Genomic DNA, 19,686 nt, shown 5'->3' on the forward strand with positions numbered 1-19,686 from the left:
TCTGGTATATTGCATTCTGGCAGCTAGCAAAGTAGAACAGTTATGTACAGTGGAGCCTCTATAAGATTGAGTGCCAACTTCTTATCAAAAACCCGAGGCAAGAAGGCAATGGGTTGAAATACTTAAGTGCTGAAAGAAAATAACTGACAGCCAAGAATTTTATATCCAGGGAGACTTTCTTTCAAAAATAAAGGAAGAGAGTAAGACATTCTCAGATAAATGAGAGTTTAGGGTGTTCATCACAACTAAACCTGCCCTACAAACAATTCAAAGGGAGTTCTTTGAAATGAAAGGACACTTGGCAGAGATTCAAAGTGGCATAAAGCAATAAAGTCCAGAGATAAAGGTAACCATTTGGGTAATTAAAAATGCCAGCATTATTTTGCTCTATTATCTGGCATCTAACTCCACTTCTTACTTTCCACATGTGCTAAAATATGTAAGTCCATAAAAAGTAAGGATAAATCTGATTTTCGACATATAATATACAAAGATATGTGTTGACAAATACAAAAAATGGTTGGTATACAGAAGATTATAGAGTAAGTATGTGTACATATTATTGCAGTTAAGTTGGTATCAAACCAAAAATGGTTGTAATATATTTATTTTTGATGAAAACTTTTAACCCTAAGGTAACCACAAAGAAAAGAAATGGTAAAGATACCCAGTTAGAAATGTGAAGGCACTCAACATAGTACAACACACAAAAAAATCAAATAAATATATAAAAGTAGGCTTTAATGGAAATGGGGGACAAAAAAGGTATGAGTTCCAAAGGTTAAATAGCAAAATGGCAGAAGAAAGTCCTGTATTATCAGTAGTGACTTTAAATGTAAATGAATTAACTTTCCAGTCAAAACGCAGAGACTGGAAAAATGGATAAAATATCATAACCAAATTATACGATGGCTGCAGTAAATTCACCTTAAATTTAAAATGCAAGTAGGTTGAGGGTAAAAAAATGGAAAAATAATATATTCATGCAATTAGTTACCATAAAGGAGCTGGCATGGCTATGCTAATATCTGATAAAATGGACTTTAAGTCAAAAACTTTATGAGGAAGAAAGATGGAAAATTCACAAATATGTGGAAATCAAACAATGTACTCTTAACCAACCAATGGTTTAAAGTATAATTAGGAAATTATATAAGCATAGTTATATAATAATTATATATATATATATATATTTTCTTTACATAGGCAGGCACCAGAAATCGAATCCAGTCTCCAGCATGGCAGGCGAGAATTCTTCCACTGAATCAACATTGCCAGCCCCGTATTTTTATAATTATAATAAGTATAATTCTAAGTACATAATTACATAAGTATAATTAGGAAATATCTTGAGGCAAATGAAAATGAAGATACAACATACCCAAATCCATAGGATGAAGGGCAAGCAAAGCTGGAGAATGAATTTACAGCTCTAAATGCTTATATCAAAAAGAAGAAAGACTTCAAATCAGAGACCTAAGTGCAAAACTGGAAGATCTAGAAAAGAAGGGCAAACCACACACAAAGCAAGCAAAAGGAAGGAAATAACAAAGATTAGAGGGGAAAAAAATCAAATAGAGAATAAAATCAATAGAGCAATAAAATAAAAATTGGTTCTTTCAAAAGACAAGTAAGTGAAAAACCTTAACCAGACTGATGAAGGGAAAAAAAAAAAAAATAGAGAGAGGGTATGAGTAACCAAAATCAGAAATGAAAAGGACGTTCCTACCAACTCTGCTGAAATAAAAAGAACTACAAGAGGATACTATAAACAACTATATGCCAATAAATTAGATAACCTGGATGAAATGGAGAAATTCTTAGAAATACACAATCTACATATAAGATTTCAACAAATCAATTACTAGTAAAGAGGTTGAATGACTAATCAAAAACTTCCCAACAAAGAAAATCCCAGGATTGCATGGTTTGACAGGGGATTCAACAAAACAATCCTCTTCAAGAAAAAATAAAAGTATCTTTATTTACAAACAAGAAAATAATAGAAAATTATAAGCAGTTAAAACTTGCCACAGGCAGAATACTTCATAAATTCATAGGACACAGGTTCCATATATCATAATAAATTGTACTTCCACATACTAGGTGAAAAATGGAAAATAAAATTTTAAAAATGATCAGTAATAACTTCATTTTGTTAAATTTTTCTTAATATGAAGATTTAAGTTAAAAATATGAAGTACATAATCAAAAGATGATTTTATATACATGAAAATGGAGATTAAAATAGGATTAATTTTTCAGTTTTTACGTACGACATGCCATAAATTATGTTTGTTTCTATTTTTCCTAAAAATAAACATAACTGTATATGTTTTATAAACATCACCAAACATGGTTAAGTAACTCAATTCTCATATATACAAAGAATTGAGCTTTACATGAAATGAGTGATCCATACAAATTTACGTTGCAAACAATGAATGCACTGATAGCTAACTTTGTAGCATTCATGTGTACACACACATACATATATACATATACACACACACCATATAAATGATTGATTACATTTGTGGAAATGTGTTTTCCATTATTTTACCTTAGTTTTACTGTGTGTAAGTTCTGTCATTCTTACTGTCATGGAAACATTGATTCCCCATTGTAATTGCTGCTGGTGTAAAACACAGCTGCCTAACAAATGTACACTAGATTGGGTTCTCTTAGCATCTGTTAAATCTCAATATAGCGTATAACTGCTCTTTTTAGAGTGCATCAATCATAGAAGAGTGAGACAAAATTAAAGAGTTGAGCCCTGCTTGGCTCCCTTTGTATCTAATTTAGGCTTGTATGACCCATCGCATTCATTGTTGTGCTTACAACAGCTGTTTCTTATTATTAAGAAAAGCAGCTATGCATGCAGAGCATAAAACAATAAATGCTAGCCATGTGGATAAAGTACATTTGCTTCTAAGGGTTATAAATACACACTTATTAAAAAAGTAAGGTGACACTAACCATATTTCTTAGAAAACAAATTGTACCACTTCAAGCAATGAAGTCTAACACCTCCTGATCAAAAGTAAAGAAAATATTGAATCCTACAGGTCATACCAGTGCAAATAACTGTACAACTAATAAAATAAAGTTACTTAGGGTAAGTGCAAAGAAGGATTTGGGGTGTTTAAGGTATAATTAGGAAATTATATAAGTATACTTATATAATAATTATATATATATATATATTTTATCATGAAAAAGAAAGAGCATCTCTAGGGTTATACCTAGGAAGGCACATAATTTAGTCTCTAGAGATTATTGAAAAGTATGGAAATTATAGGAATTCTGTACCTGAATGCAGAGCATGAACTTAATTTTGCTTGTATATACACATATTTATAGAAAAATTTTGGAAATACTTTTTGGCCTTTTCTAATTGTCCATATGCAGCACTATTACATTAACATTTATAAAAAAATGAGTACTGATAAAAATGTTGATAATTAATGCTATACCTTTAAAATTCTCTGCAAGTTGGAAACTTTAAGGTAATTTTGAGATCTTATGGGAGAATATTATCAATAAGTCAAAATAAAAAAGAGATGTTTAAAATTATATATATTTTTTTTAAATAATGAATGTTTTCAGAATTCAGACTGAAAGACAGGATGTCTCCAAGAGATCTTTGCTTATACTGATAGGTGAGGTACATATATAAGGAGACAATTCTTTTGACATTCTGGTAAAAAAAAAAGTTCTGGCAGTTCCAAGGGGTTCAATAAGCCCATAATTTCTTTTCTTTTTTTTTTTTTGTTAAACAATGGTTATCTGCTAGAGTAGTCTTATATTTCTGAATTCCTTCCAAAATGTAATGCTCCACCAAGGTATTTCTCTACATTCTCTTATGATAACGGTTTTACTTTTAACTATCCAGTTGTACCTTATTTATCACAATTTCTTTTTTTTCATTTATGTTTTCTAAACACCCTAGTAAATGAATTTGTAAAATTAATACCTATTATTGAAATAATTCAGGACCTCATATACGCTTTAACAAACTAGCAGATGAGTTAGCCAAATCTTATATGAAACCCTGAGTCATACTAGCCTGGAAATTCAACTGGGGTTATATTTATGGTAAAAATCAAAATTTTTCTTTCCTACCCATTATCAAAAATTGAGTATTTCTTAAAATCTTCCATCTTAACTTTTGGAGCCCAAAGAGGCTCTCCTGAGTGTCCTAAGAAGAAGACAAAATCCTGAGCTTCCTCTGCCAGTCAAGATGCCTATTCTCCGGATGAATAATTGGGTTTTGCCCAATTGGCTGCCAAAGTCTCTCTGTATCCTAAGCCTGCTCTAACTGAAGCAAGGAAACTACTTCTACCTTCTCTAATCTTCAGAGCATCCCGTAATATTTTTCCCAAAGCCATGCTGTTTTTGATCCCATAGAAGTTTGTCTGAAAACAATTACATCAGTCTTAACTTTTTACCCCTATCGCTCTTCTCCTAAGATTCAAAAGTTAGTCATGTATATTGGGGCTGGGAAAAAATTTGAATGGGAACACCAAGCTTTATTTCTTATGACAAAAAGAATCTGGCCACTGAGGCTTCTTTTTTTACTATGTGTAAAAAAAAGAAGTTACAACATCCATCCCCTTCTACAGGAAGTTTCTAAATTCTTGATTCAAAGCAAATCCTGGTGACTCATCCTATTGATCTTCCTATATATGCAATACAGAGTGAAGCTGGAACTGATTGCTACACATTAAATTGAGCTTTGATATTTTTATAGTTGAAAATGAATATTTAATATATGAAAATGAAATAGAAGTTTATTTCTTAAAAGAAACTGCTTTAAAAATAAAGCAATTATTTATTCTAAACCAAGTTATTAATAACTATCATTGATTTATGAATGTATTTTAAAACTCTATATTGATACTCTAATATATGGTAGATACCATACTAGGCCCCAGTGAAATGATGACTATAATATTATGCCATGAGAATGGAGTTTACATTCTTGAAGACACAAACCTAAAAATGTGGACAGTACAAAAAAAAATGTGAACAGTAAAAAAACAAAACAATGCACTTTGAAAAGTGCTCAGAAAGAATAAACACTCATCTAAAGAGACAAAATAAAGGAATTGAGAATATGAATTAATGGTCAGGAAAATACAACTCGTGAACTAAGGAAAAAGGTAGTCCTGCAAAGAACTACAGGGAAAATGTCACAAGTTGAGCAAAATAGCACGTAAACTCTGTAACTGAACAGGGCTTCTGTGCTCTTCTAAGTCGTGACAGAAGGATGGATCAGTAGAGCGAAGTAAGAAAGGAAGGCCTGAGGTTGGAAAACTTGAGAAGAGCCAGGCATGGAAGGCCGAGCTGATGAGAAGTTCAGATTATATTGAAAGTACAATAGGAAGACATGATGAATTTTAAGCAAAAAGAAGCAAAGAACATTATTTTCATTCTCTTTTGTTACTTGTTATAAATAAAATGTATTTGACAGTTCATCATATGTGATACTATGCATATTTTTAAAAGCAATACTCCGTTTTGTCCATGCAATTAAGAAATATTACTTTTTGTCCTACATACAATTTGAAAAAAGAATTCTGTTACAGTTTTAACAATTTTCAAGTGAGTTGGTGTCACTGGCTTAATAGATTTGACAAATAGCTCATTAGGAATCTTCAAAATAAAAAGGAGCTTTCAAATAAAATGTTCCATAATACACAGTTCTAAACTCACTTACATAAAATGGTTTATGTCTATGGATTTTCTATCAAATAGGTATTGAAATTTCAGTGAAAAGAAGTTTCCATCGGACTAAAACCTTTTTTTTCCCAAAGAAATGCCTTTTCTTTGCCCTTCTCCCACTTTTCCATTATTAAAAATGATAACACAAAAGTGTTAGCATAAAAAATGTCTTGAAGATTTTATTTTGAGTTGGTGTACTAAAATCAATCTGTCATTTTTCATTTTGAAGTCCCTATTTTGCCAATGGGAGCTTTTTAATCTGGCTCCTGTGTCTCTTCGGCAGAGCTCCATCAGTTTGGAAGCATTTTCGTACATTCTGGACAAAACATACCCTAACTCATCTTGTAATTCCCCGACCCAGAACTGAAATCAGCCATTTATACAAGGGACACTAGTTCCTTTTAGTTGGGAATTGGATTTAAAGTTGTATAAAGTGCCTTCATTGCTAATGAAGAGACTGCCTTCATGCTTTTTAATAATTTTATTTCAATACTTCTAATTTCGGTTCTCATATTCTATATTTGTATCTTTCTTCACCTACATTGATAATGGTTGATCCCAAGATTATTGACACATGTATTAACTTACTTATTACCCCAGTAGATAAATTTAATTTAAATTTACAATGTGTAAAATATTAATGTGGTTCAAATTTCAAAGTATGAGAAAAGATATATTTGGGAAAATTGCATATAATTTCCTATCACGTTCAACCTACCTCTTGTAGGCAACTATTTTCATTAGTTTCAAAAGTTTATTATTTCTGGGTAAAACTCTTCTTTAAAAATATCTACTCCTTTCCATTTCTTCCGTAAAAACTAGTGTATTGTAAATATTCTAATGCTCCTTACTTTTTTAACCTCACAATATAGCCTGGAAACATTCCATTCATATTCACAGATCTCTTGTTGATTCTTTTTCTTTTTTTATTGTGGATATATTTAAATGTATAGTGTTCCAGATTTTTCCAATTCAATATCCTTTGTAGGGTAGTAAATTATTTTCCTTATATTGCTATTAAAATTGCATCTATGAATAAATTTGTATATATTTTTTCCTTGTTTGCTTTTTCAGTGTTCAAATTAGGAGAGGTGTATCTCCAGGGTAAATTCCTAGAAATATGATTGCTGGGGTAAAAAGCCAAATGCAAGAGTAGTTTGGTAAGAAGTTTGCAAATTCCCTCCACAGGGATTGTATCATTTTTCATCAACACTAGCAAAATATGAAAATTTCTTTACTCTCACTGTCTTGCCAGAAAAATATGTAGCCACGTTTTTGAAATTTTGCCAACGTAGAAGGTGAAAAACATGTCTCTCAAAATAGTTTTAGTTTACATTTATTTTACTATAGGGAGGAGTATTGAGCCACTTTATTTTTTAGAACCATTTGTATTTATTCATATTTTTAAAATAAGCTTTTGGCCTTCTGTCAAAAATCCTGTAGCATTACCTTTTATTTTGAATATAACACATATTAAATGAAATACCTAGATCTGACTTACAGTTTGATGAGGCTTGAGGAATGTATTTAATAATAACCACCACCCCAGAAGAGATAACGTACGTTCCCATCACCAGCGAAATTTCCCCCATGCCCTTTACGGTCAATACAAAACCCTGCACCCCAAGGAAAACTGTTTTGACTTTAAATAGCATATGCTACATTTGTATGCTTGTGAACATCATATGAATACAATCACATTGTATAAAAAAATACATTGTTTTGGTCTAGCATTTTCACTCAATATTGTGCCAGTTTCATCCATTTTAGTTGTATGGATCGGTATCTCTTTCCTTTTAATTGCTGAATAATGTTTCACATCCTTGTTCAAATCTAGACTATTGCAAATTAAGCTGCCATGAACATCCTTAGATATATATTTCGGAATTTTATTGTTATTTCTTTTTTTTGGATGCTGTACTTCATTCTTTTTCCACGTGCGTACCTGTTATCGAAGCATCATTTGTTGAATTTTTTGCTATTTGTTTTTTCTTTTGTTTATTTTGCTTGTTTGTTTTTGGGAAGCGCATGGGCCAGAAATCGAACCCAGGTCTCCCACGCAGCAGCCAAGAATTCTACCACTGAACCACCCTTGCACCCCCCCATTCTTATTCCTTTTTGATAAATACTTAGGAAAGCAGGTATCAGAAACCTGTAAGAAAACGCAGGACAGTTTTCCAAAATAATTGTATTAATTTACAAACCAACCAGCAATGTATGAGAATTTTATTTGTTCTACATCCTTGCCAACTTTTTTGTCAATTGTCATTCCATTCATTCCGGAGGCTGATGATTTGTATCTCAGCATAGTTTTACCTCACCTTTCCATGATGACTAATGATGCTGAACACCCTTTTAAGGGATAATTGGCCATTTGAATATCTTCTTTTGTAAAATGTCTGTTCAAATTTTTGCCTATTTTTTATGGAGTTTTTTCTTCTAATTATCTGTAATGACTATCTTCATATTCTGAATAGTAACCCTTTGCTTATACATTTATTGTGAATATTTTCACAATGCCCTATCATTTTCTAAACATCTTCTGATGTGGAAAAATTTTTACATTTGTTAAAATGTAATATGTCATTTTTATAATCTTATACTTAGTGCTTTTAGTATCCTGTCTAAAATATATTTGCCTACAACAGTACACTAAAATATTCTTCTAAGTTTTCTTTGAGAAGTTTTATAGTTACAGCTTTTACAACTAAGTCTATGGACAGTCTTCAATTTTTGGTATGGTGAAATGAGTTAAGAGTCTTTATTTACCCTAGTTGTTCAGGGACAATTTGTGCAAAGAAATTGTATCTCCCAATTGAATTTCTTTGGGGCCTTTGTAGAAAGTAAAATGGCCACATATGTGCATGTCTTTTCCTTGCCTCTATGCTGCTCCAGTGATCTGTCTTTCTATTCTATGACAATGCCATCCTTTCTTAATCATTGGAGATTTTTACTAAGTCTTGAAATCGGGCATTGAAAATTCACCAACTTTTCTTTTTCAAAATTGTCTTGACAACTGCAAATCCTTTTCACGTCAGTATGAAATTTAGAATCAGCTTATCAGTTTCTACACAGATTTGACTGGGACAATATTTAGTTCACAGATAAATTTAGAGAGGACTGATTGTTTAACAATAATTAGTCTTCCAGCTCATGTCCATGGAATAGTCACAGAAGCAGAGTTATAATTTATTATGAAGAGAGAGAGAAAGATTTATTATAGGAGTTTTTCATGTGACCATGGGAATTTGCAAGCCTGAACCAGGCCACAAGTTGGAAACTCTAAGAAGGTGATGTTGAATTCTCCAGGAGAAGCCACAAGTTGGGAATTCTGATGAAGGTGATGATGATGAATTCCCCAGAAGCTACCTGAGTGGAGGATAGATAGAAATTCTTTTTCTGACTGCTGAAATCATCAGTTCTCGCTTTAAGGCCTTCGTCTTGTAAGACAAGATTTCTCACACTATTGAACATAATCATCTTTGTTAACTGTGTATATAATCAGTCATAGAAACAATCAACAGACCAATGATTTAAATCCAAAAATTACAGTCACAATAATTATCAGGGCAGTGCTTAGTTGACCTAACAACTGGATACCATAATCTAGCCAAGTTGACACATGAAACTAGCCATCACAGCATATTTCATATTTATTTACATCTTCTTTAATGTCTTTCATATAGTTTTCAATGTAGAGATTTTGTATATGATTTATTAAGTTTATTCCTCAGAATATTGTTTTTGATGATACATTTACAGCTTTTCTTCAGTTTTTTTATGCTTCAGTTGTTTGTTATCTATATAGGAATGAATCAGAACTGTTGGCCTTGTATGACCTTGCTCAATTCATTCATTAGTTCTTGTACATTTTCATATATTAGTAAGAATTTTCTACTTGTACAGTTAGATTCTTGGTAAATAATGAAACCCCCTAGAGCAAAAACAACTTAGAGGAAGCACTCCTGAAGAAATACATCACATTCCCTTGGATTTTCTAAGTGTATGATCATATTATACTGACGCAAGACTCACATTTGCTACTCATGGCATTTTTGTCCCATCTGTACAATCATTTCTGCTTCTATTTTTCTTTTGATCTAACTGCATTGACTAGAACCTCCTCTTCAATGTTGAATGGTAGTAATTTATCTTTGTTAAATTCTTAAATTAATTTTGATGCTTTATAAACATCAAATGTTTTTAAGTATCTTAACCATCAGCTACAGCTTTTGCTATGAATATCCTACATATATCTTTTGAAATTCAGCATGATCATTTATATCCAGTCTCATAGGCTTTCCACATGGGCATGGGGTGAATTTTATTAAATTATTTGTATGAATCTACTTAATTTCACATTACAATGTCTACATGGTAGTGGTCATCCTTTTAGAGAGACAATCTGACCTAAATAATATGTTTCACAGAACACAAAGTGTATTTAATCAGAAGAAAAGATACAGTATAAGAAACAACACTTATGCCCAGGGACATATGATGAGCTAAATAGGTTCCTATTGCAAAATTAACTCAAAGAATATTTAGGAAGATAATCATGCCAGATCCAAAATAAATGATAATCTGAGTGAAGACTATATCTCAGACCAATTATATATGCCTCATTGTCAGGACTGTTTATTGTAAAAGGTTTTTATATCATACAGCTGCATTGAAAATGAAATGTCGTGAGATTCCTGAGGAGGTTATGTAACTGCTTATTTAAGCCACCTGACTAGTTGGCAATAAGAAGCGAAGAGACAGAATTGCTGGCATGCTCTTACTTCATCGCTCATGACCACACATATCCCACATGAAAATGAGTGGAGCATTAGAAGCTGGTTCTGGAATTCATGACACTTTAGCTCTGCTCTTGGTAAGCAAGTAACGCTGTTTCCTTTAAGGGTAAGTAAGTTCAGTGCTGGATGAACTCTTTCATGCTTCAAGAATTTGTCAACCTGAATGCAATAACACTACTGCTACTACAGTAAATTACATTGACAGTGATTATATTAGGATATTTACCATTGGCATTAATTTTATAATCCTGAAATAAATCTTGTATGATAGATTTTTGTAACTATATTATGATTTTCACTCCATGAGTTATTTTTGCTATCATTCATTTGTTTATTTTGAGCATCTATGATCAGAGATGAGATTAGAAAGTAGTTTTCTTCGTATGTTGATTTGTTGTTGGTTTGTTGGTATCTGTGTACTCTTTCTGTTTTAGGGAAATTTATCCCAGGGTGCTGCAAGCCTTTTAAATTGTGTTGGGTAAGCTTCTTTGTTTTCTTTTTTCCCTCCAGAACATTTTATAGAAGGTGAAAATGATCTCTTTTTTGAATACTTACTAAAATATTCTCTAAAACTGCCTTGGCACTATCTTTCTTAGCAAGTGGAAAATTTACTACCTTTCTGCGTCTACTGCAGTTATTGATCTCTTGAGGTTTTCTGCTTGTTTTTGAGTCAGTTTTAAAAATACATAATGTTCCTAAAAAAGTGAGCATTTGTCTATGTTGTCAAATTTACAGCAAGAACTTGAGCATAGCACACTTGCTACTTTATCTCTCTTCCTTAAAGCTTAAGTTATGCCCTTTTTTGTTTCCATTTTGCTTATGAATGCACATAACTTTGTTGGTTAATGATATTTCTAAAGAATAGAAAATTTTATTATTTATTAATTTTCTGTAATTTTTCTATTTTATTAGCTTTGATTTAATCTCTAGTTATATCCCTCTTCTACGTTCTTTGTACTAATCTTTTTTATTTAAAAATAAACACCTTTAAAATTATGTGTTTTCCTATGAATACTCCTTAGGCTCTATCACATTGTTTTGATATGTGTTTGGATCTCCTCTCTAATGATGATGCTTGTCTTTAAGCATTTGTCTGTTTTTGGCTCCATGCTTATCCTTGTGCTGTTCATTTCCTATTATTTTGACTGAAGGCTATAGAAAGATGTGATGTTGCCAGGTTCTATATCATTATGTCCTCAGGGACTGGGCAGGAGGTGAAGTACAACTGCCTGTGATTGAACTGAGCCAGGGTTATCTCATTCTTTCTCCTAGCCATCTTGACCATCTTTTTTATTTTTGTTTTTCTTTAGTGCAGTTGTACATGTTCACTGCTCCCAACTGCTTTTTGTCTCTTAATGAGCCTTCCAATTTAAAGGCCCATTTCTTTACACTGAAAATATATATATATATCTGCTTGTGTGTGCGCATGTGTGTATGCATTGGGGTGGATATTTATGTACATGTCTTCCCTTTGCATTCCATGAACGTGCAGTGGAAGAGGGAAGGTGTGTTTAGTGTCCTATTTTGTAACAAGGTTTTATTTATTTCCAAATCATGTTTGAGTACACACTTTAGAAGTGCAATACCTATGGCTGTATTCTTCAATTAGACAGGTTATTCATCTGTCTAAAATTAGGTGGTATTGGAAAATGCTGTCCTTTCCTCACATGAAAGAGACTACATAGGGCAGCAACACAGCTGGTATGCTCTACGGAGGCAGGAAGATCCAAAGTGATAAGGGAAAGGGAAAGACCTGAAGAACACATTCCAAGTTTCTTTTCACTACTTACCATTCAGATGATCACTCCCACTTAGGGGAAGAATGGGTGAGTGAGCAGAGAAAGGCCACGTTTGTTTAATACTGGATGGTCCCTCATCTAGAAATAGGATTTGAGAAGAAATATATTGCCCTCCTCTTTCAATCAATCATGGATCAAGAAGAAGCATATGTCTAGAAGAATATGGATAACCCATCTAATCCACTGGTTTGCAGTGGGTGGAGGGATTACAAGAGCCAACATACTCTTCTTATACCAATAGCTCTGATTCAGAAGCACTAATCTAATGACTTCCTTAGTTGTCTTGAGATTCTATCACAAGTACCATACAATGGGTTTGGCTTAAACAATGAGAATATATTGGTTGATAGTTTTGAGGGTAGGAGAAGTCCAAAATTGAGTATAAGTGAAGTGATACTTTATCCCTAAAGCCTGTAACATTCTGTGCAGGCTACCGGCAATCTTGGCATTCCTGGACTTGTGTCCCTACCTTGTATCACATGAAGATGTCTTCTGCTTTCTCTTCCAGGTTCTTTTGACTTCCAGCTTCCAGCTTCTCTCCTGGCTCTCTCCCTCAATGTCTGAAATTCCTGTTTATAAAGGAATCCAGGAATCCAGATTAAGACCTAACCTAATTCAAGTGGGTGACAATTTAGCTAAAACTACCAACCTTAAGAATCCTATTTACAATGGATTCATACCTACAGGAATGTAAATTAAGATTATAAACATATCTGAATTGGTGCATAATTTAAGCTATCACAATAACCTATCATTACTTTCAATAATGTACCTAGAAATTATTAAGAACTTACAAATCATTTTTACATGTTAATATATTTACGTTAAGCATCCTTTACAGTTTACAATGGTGGAAATTGATGCTTATTAAATATATCTGACTTATCCAAAATTTTATACCAAATAAGTGGTTAAATGTGGATTTTGATACATAAGCCTCACTTTTATAATTTTGTCTCATTGCACAAGCAATAGATTTGTTTTTAATCAGCCAGTATGCTTCAGTAACAATCTAGAACCAATAATGATTTTGTTTAGATTATTGAAACAATTATGGAAAAGAACAGGAGGGGATGAGACAAGTTTAGAAGAATCCTATAGTGCCTTTGGGCCAAATCATAATACAAACCAAAAAAGCAGAAGAAATAGAGGTAGATAACTGCAAGTCCTAGCCCAAGATTTGGGGAAGACAGTGGTGCAACTAAAATCATTTGATGGTTACTATAAAGGAGTCAATTTGATACCAAATAAAGTAAGCATTTGTGAAACCTTGTTACTTCTGTTGAATTTTTGTTCATAAAGAATGAAGGGAGAAAATAATGAGAAACAAAGAAAAATTACATAAATAATTTACAGAAATTCAATACTACATCTTCAATAGTTATGAGTCAAAGAATGATTAAGGAAAATTAGGACTAAAAAATACTATTGAATTTTGAAAGGAATTCACTGGTAAGTTTTGCTAGAACAGATGATATATCAAAAGGCTGCAAGGGATTAAGAAGAGACTATGTACAAAACAATTGACCATCACCTTCCAATATATTTTATAAATAAGTGATATACTCACAGGCAACACAGGTTGTAGTTTGAATTATTTCCCTTTTAATGGAAATACTTTTTATTGTCATGTACATTTTCTTTATGATGAAATTATATCTTCAAATGATAGCACATTTTTGTAAAATATCTTATTATGACTCATATCAATCAATAATCTAGATTGTCCAGGAAATGATTTTACAATCACTTAGTTTGTATATGGCCAAAAGAATTCCTCCCTTTCTTCTTTCTTTCTTTCTTTCCTTTCCTTGCACAACAGTTATTTATAGGAAAAGACACTTCTCACAAATAATTGGATTCATAAACTTTGTGCCTTCCAAATCAATTTGTGACAGTTGATATGGCAGTGAGTTTTCCTCAAGGAATATTTTGGTGAAGCAAATAAGGTATAGAATAGTGGATATGACAAATGCATTGAAAATATTGTAGTAGAATTTAACTGAAAACCTAGTTCAATGCCTACGTGCTATCAAAATATTTTTGCATTGCAATGTTGGTACTCCACCCAGACACTCTATGATTCCTTTTACTATTTTGTGTGTTTCAGGAGAAGGATCCCCAGGCCACGGGACTCCACTTTGCTGGCATTCTCTGAAGGTGAGACCATGCCTAGTAATTTATTCTTCTCTGAGGATCCGTTTAACCAATAACTGATAAGAATGTAACAGAAGACCGTGTTCCACTGTCTTAAGACAGCTCACCTTAGAAGCAATCCAGTTTCATATAGGATTAGGCTGAAGTAGCCCTTTGTATGACTTAATTTGATACCACATCTTTGCTTGGTGCCCTTCTAATTTTTGTTCTGTTTCCTCTTTTTCTTAGTGGTTTACTTTTGGAGCACTTACTTAACATAACTTTGTAAATTTATCCTCAACTCAGAAGTCTGCTTCTAGGTAAATCAGCCTAAAACAATGTTTCTTGGGATATCTGGGTGCCCAATGTCTAGCATATAAAACATCCTACAATGAATTCTTCAGAGGATTTATCTAACCAAACGACATATCCTTAAGGAATTAAATAGTTAATCATTATAATAATATTCTTTTATTTAAACATATTTATTGAGCACCTATATATATATGACACTATTTATAGAAGCATCAAGACAATAAATGCCATATTCCAAAGTAAGATGCAAGACTATGAATTGGAATTTTCAAAGAATATGTTTTAAAAAAAAAGCCTAAATGTTCAATATTCAAGGCTCACTCACAGCCTAAGGATCAAATTTCTGGAATTGGAGAGGTCGCATAGTATTTACAGAGAATGCTAGGAGATGTCCTAAGTTTCACTTCTCCTACAAGAGAGAAGAACTGTAAGAACACTCATAGGACTTAGCTAATGTCCTTTGAAGAGTACACTTGGGTTTTATTCATATAGGAATATCTAAAGGGAGAGCAATGATATGACTAGTAGCTTTGACATGCAAGTGAAAGAAATATGGCTGCTCTGGATGGCCTGCCTTCCCAGAGCTTTTTGGAATAAAGTATCTACTTTTACCAAGTACCAGACTTGTGCCATGCCACAAACGAGATGATACAATTTTGGCTTGGCTATTCTCCAATTTAACTGCCCTGTGGTGTGAAAAGATCTCAAAAGAGGGAATTTAGAGAGGATACTAGATACCCTATGCCTGAAGGAGAAAACAATGGAAAAGTTTTGAGATGCATTTGCCCATATAGTGGCATCAATAAATGACTTATTACGAGTTCTTGAATGATGGAAAACATCACAACATTTTCCGAAAGAGAGAGATTAATATATCTGTTAAGACCATAGGTCCCTGATGTTGTATGAGCACAAGAATAAGTTGAGTTATAACTTTCCTCCCACTCCATGTTCTTTTTCTTTACACCAAAACCCTGAAAAGGTCATCAACCTTGATTATCATGATAGGAAAGGGTGGGGCATTCACTTTTCATGACTCCTGAAGGCTTCATTTCCATTAAATAAGATGTGAATGCTGTCTTAAGGTGTGCGACACTGCAGTACTGGATAAGAGTAATAAAAGTGTCAGATGAGAAAAAAGAAAAGTCAACCTGTCACCTCAGTCAATAGACCTTAGTGGGGAAAAGGTAGATTTACAACTTAAATTAAAATGGAAATTTTGGGAAAGACACTTGACTAAGCATTCCAACACTCTTTCTCTGCCCTCTTGCATGCTCATATGATGAAGCCAGCTAGAATGTTGAGAACTGTTATGTAAAAAGGTCCATGCAGCAAGGAAATAAGGGAGGTTGCTTGGCCACAGTTTGTAAGAAACTGAGGCCCTCAGTCCAACAGCCCATAAGAAAATAAATCCTGTAACAACCACTATAGTGAGACTGGAAGTGGGTCCACTCCCACATAAGCCTAAAAATGAGCCCGAACTAATCCTGGATTGAAGCTCTGTGAAAGACCTGGAGACAGAAAATCCAGTTTAGCCTGGATTCCGACACACTTACACACCCACGCATACACACACAATCATGTGCACACCTCCAGGTAAATGTAGAATATCACACTCAAGATTGAAATGGGGGTGGGAAGAATGAAAGATATATTTACATACAAACAGCATACATGGATTCAATTTCTGTGGCAAATGAAATTGTGAAAAAGTAAATGCTCTTGTTTTAAGCCACTAATATTTGAGGTAATTTGTTACCCAGTAATAGATAACTAAACATAAGCAGTGCCTTACATTTCAGCCACAGGGAAGTTAGGATATAACCTCAGCAACCAAATGTAAACAGTAGGATAAAAGTTTTTGTTTTCTCATTATATACCAGGGGACCAGCTTGGTCAAAATAACCATTACACAATATTAATAAAACGCATTATCAGAGTTTAAGCAGCTTAAACTCTCACAAGGGAGATTTGGACCTCAGCAGTTAAGTCCTAAAGAAAAACAAAAACACAATGTACTGCAGCATCTCAAGGCCCTTTTTATAGATTACATAAAATCCTAGGGGAAACTATGTTCTCTTCATCATCTTTATTTTATAACTCTCACTACCAATTCATTACCTCCATTTAAGAATCATCTCACTGTCCTACAGTGTTTGTATCTGTTCCCCCTTCTATTGACATACACACACACACACACACACACACACATATACACATACTTCTAGGAAGCATTTAAATGTAGACCTATCACGCTAAAGAGTGAAATGGGAGAGGTCAGAATGGAAGATATATTTATGCATAAACAACATACATGGATTCAAATAGAACTTTAAAGTGCTCAAAATTACAATTCTGGTTTTCTCCAAAAAGACATTTTTATCGGCTGCTTCAAAGGAATATTGGGAATATCCCACAACATTTCAGGATTTGGCTATCTTTCCATGCAATTGCCTTCCCATTATAATTTGGTATTTCTGCTGTCTTAAGAACAAAAATAAATGTCTCTATTTTCTCAGAGCACACTGTATGTCTTCTGATGGCCTTAGCTAATACAATGTTTTAAAGGTTAACACCTCTACTCTAACTACATATTAAAATATTTTCCTATAAAAACATAAATATTTTAAGTAAAAGAAATTACATTTAATCTCATACTTTTCACAAGATACTTGAATTGGATAGTGCTCTAATTGACCATACTAAACTCAAAGCAAGCAGGAAGGAAATAACTAAGATTCAAAGGGAGAAAAAATAAAATAGAGAACAAAAATACAAGAGAGAATTGATAAAACCAAAAATCAGTCCTTTGAAAAGATCAATAAAATTGGCAAATGTTTAACTAGACTGACAAAGAAGAAGACAGACAGGATACAAATAGTGAAAATCAGAAATGAAAAAGGGACATTACTATATTACATTATTTCAACCCTGCTGAAATAAAAGGACTATAAAATGATAAATAAACAACTGTGCAGCAATAAATTAAATAATCTAGATGAAATGGGCAAATACTTAGAAAAACACAAACTACCTACATTAATTCAGGAATAAATAGAAGATCCCAATAAACCAATTAATAGTAAACAAATTGAATCAACAATCAGAGTCTTCCCAACACAGAAACACCCAGGACCAGATAGATTAATAGGGGAATTTTAATAAACATTCCAATTCTGCTCAAACTCTTCCACAAAATTAAAGAGGAGAGAGCACACCCTAAATCATACCTAGGCTGTGGTAGTTAGATTCAGGTGACAACTTGGCTAGGTGAAGGTGCCTAGTTCTATTGCTGGACATGAGCCAATGACATGTGAACCTCATCTGTTACTGATTACATCTGTAGTTGGCTAGGAGGTGTGCCTGCTGTAATTAATGATTTTTTAATTTAATTGGCTGGTCCTTAAACGAGAGAGTTCAATGTAGCACAGCCCAAGCAGCTCAGCATACCTCATCTCAGCACTCGCAGCTCAGCCCAGGCCTTTGGAGATGCAGAAAGGAACCACCCCAGGGAAAGTTGTTGGAAGAGGCCTGGAGAGAAGGCCAGCAGAGATCATCTTGTGCTTTCCCACGTAAGAAAAAACTTCAGTTGAAAGTTAGCTGCCTTTCCTCTGAAGAAGTATATGTTGACTAAATAAATCCCCTTTTATTGAAAGCCAATCTGTCTCTGGTGTGTTGCATTCCGGCAGCTAGCAAACTACAACAGATTTGGTACTGAGAGTGGGGTGCTGCTGCAGTTTGCAAATACCAGATATTTTGGAGCAGGTTTTTGGATGGATAAGGGGAAGATTTTGGAGGAACTGTGAAGAGAATGATGGAGAAGTCCTGGAGTGCTTGAAGAGACTGTTGGTGTAAACAGAATCACTGTCAATCTGGACAAAGGGGGACACAAAAGGGATAAATTGGAGTTTGCAGGGTGAGAACTCTGCATGGAAGTTCAGGTCTGAAGCCAAGAAACCTTGGCCAGCAGAGTGGACCCACCCATATACATGGAAAGGGTGAGTCTCCCACCTCGTTGCAGTGGAAGAGTTGTGCCTCCTCAGGCCTTGGAAAAGGTACAGCACACTCCTTGGGGACTGAGAAGAGCTGGCAGCCACCACATGGAGGGGTTGAGTGTATGCCCCAGAAATGGCAGAGAGCCCATGTTGTGGCCCTGATGCCTGGAGAGGGTGGAGCCGAGAAAAAGGTGGTCTCTTCAATGTCTCCCAAGGTTGATTTGGAAAGAGGTGGGCCACTGCATAGGCCCGTGGAAAGGGTGGGACTGCCACTTTCTAAAGCAGAAAGATAAATGACTTTCAGACTTTGAAATCCAATGGTGTTTGCCCTGCAGGTTTTCAGAATAGTTTCGGTCTTGTAACCCCTGTGTTTCTTCCAATTTCTCCCTATGGAAATGAAAACCTGCATCTGTGAATGCCCTCCTTTGCATATTGGCACCAGATAACTTGTTTTGAGATTCATAGGTCCACAGCTAGAAGAGAATTATTTGCACTTTAATATTGTTTAAGGTGATGCATGTAGTTTTGCCAAGTTGACAAGGGGTGGATATGTGGTAGTTAGATTCAGGTGACAACTTGGCTAGGTGAAGATGCCTAGTTCTATTGCTGTGGACATGAGTCAATGGCATGTGAACCTCATCTGTTCCTGATTACATCTGCAGTCAGCTAGGAGACCTGCTGTAATTAATGATGTGCTTAAATGAGACAGCTCAACATAGCACAGCCCAAGCAGCTCAGCATTCCTCATCTCAGCACTCACAGCTCAGCCCAGGCCTTTGGAGATGCAGAAAGGAATCACTCTGGGGAAAATTGTTGGAACCCAGAGGCCTGGAGAGAAGGCCAGCAGAGATCACCTTGTGCCTTCCCACATAAGAAAGAACCTCAGTCGAAAGTTAGCTGCCTTTCCTCTGAAGA

At 34.2% G+C, this 19,686-nt stretch overlaps 1 long non-coding RNA gene across 5 annotated transcripts in view; it reads right to left on the minus strand.

The window, feature by feature from the left end:
• The window catches only part of LOC143642760 (uncharacterized), a 121,093-nt gene that overhangs the window by 83,538 nt on the left and 17,869 nt on the right, over positions 1-19,686 (minus strand). For all 5 annotated transcript variants that reach the window (XR_013155853.1, XR_013155849.1, XR_013155852.1 and 2 more), the window contains exons 3-4: positions 12,795-12,894; positions 12,317-12,403 (exon numbers count right to left, since the gene is read on the minus strand). This is a non-coding gene — a long non-coding RNA (uncharacterized LOC143642760). The remainder of the gene's footprint in view (positions 1-12,316; positions 12,404-12,794; positions 12,895-19,686) is intronic.

The sequence above is a fragment of the Tamandua tetradactyla genome, chromosome 7, assembly GCF_023851605.1.
Source record: "Tamandua tetradactyla isolate mTamTet1 chromosome 7, mTamTet1.pri, whole genome shotgun sequence".
NCBI classification, from domain to species: Eukaryota; Metazoa; Chordata; class Mammalia; order Pilosa; family Myrmecophagidae; genus Tamandua; species Tamandua tetradactyla.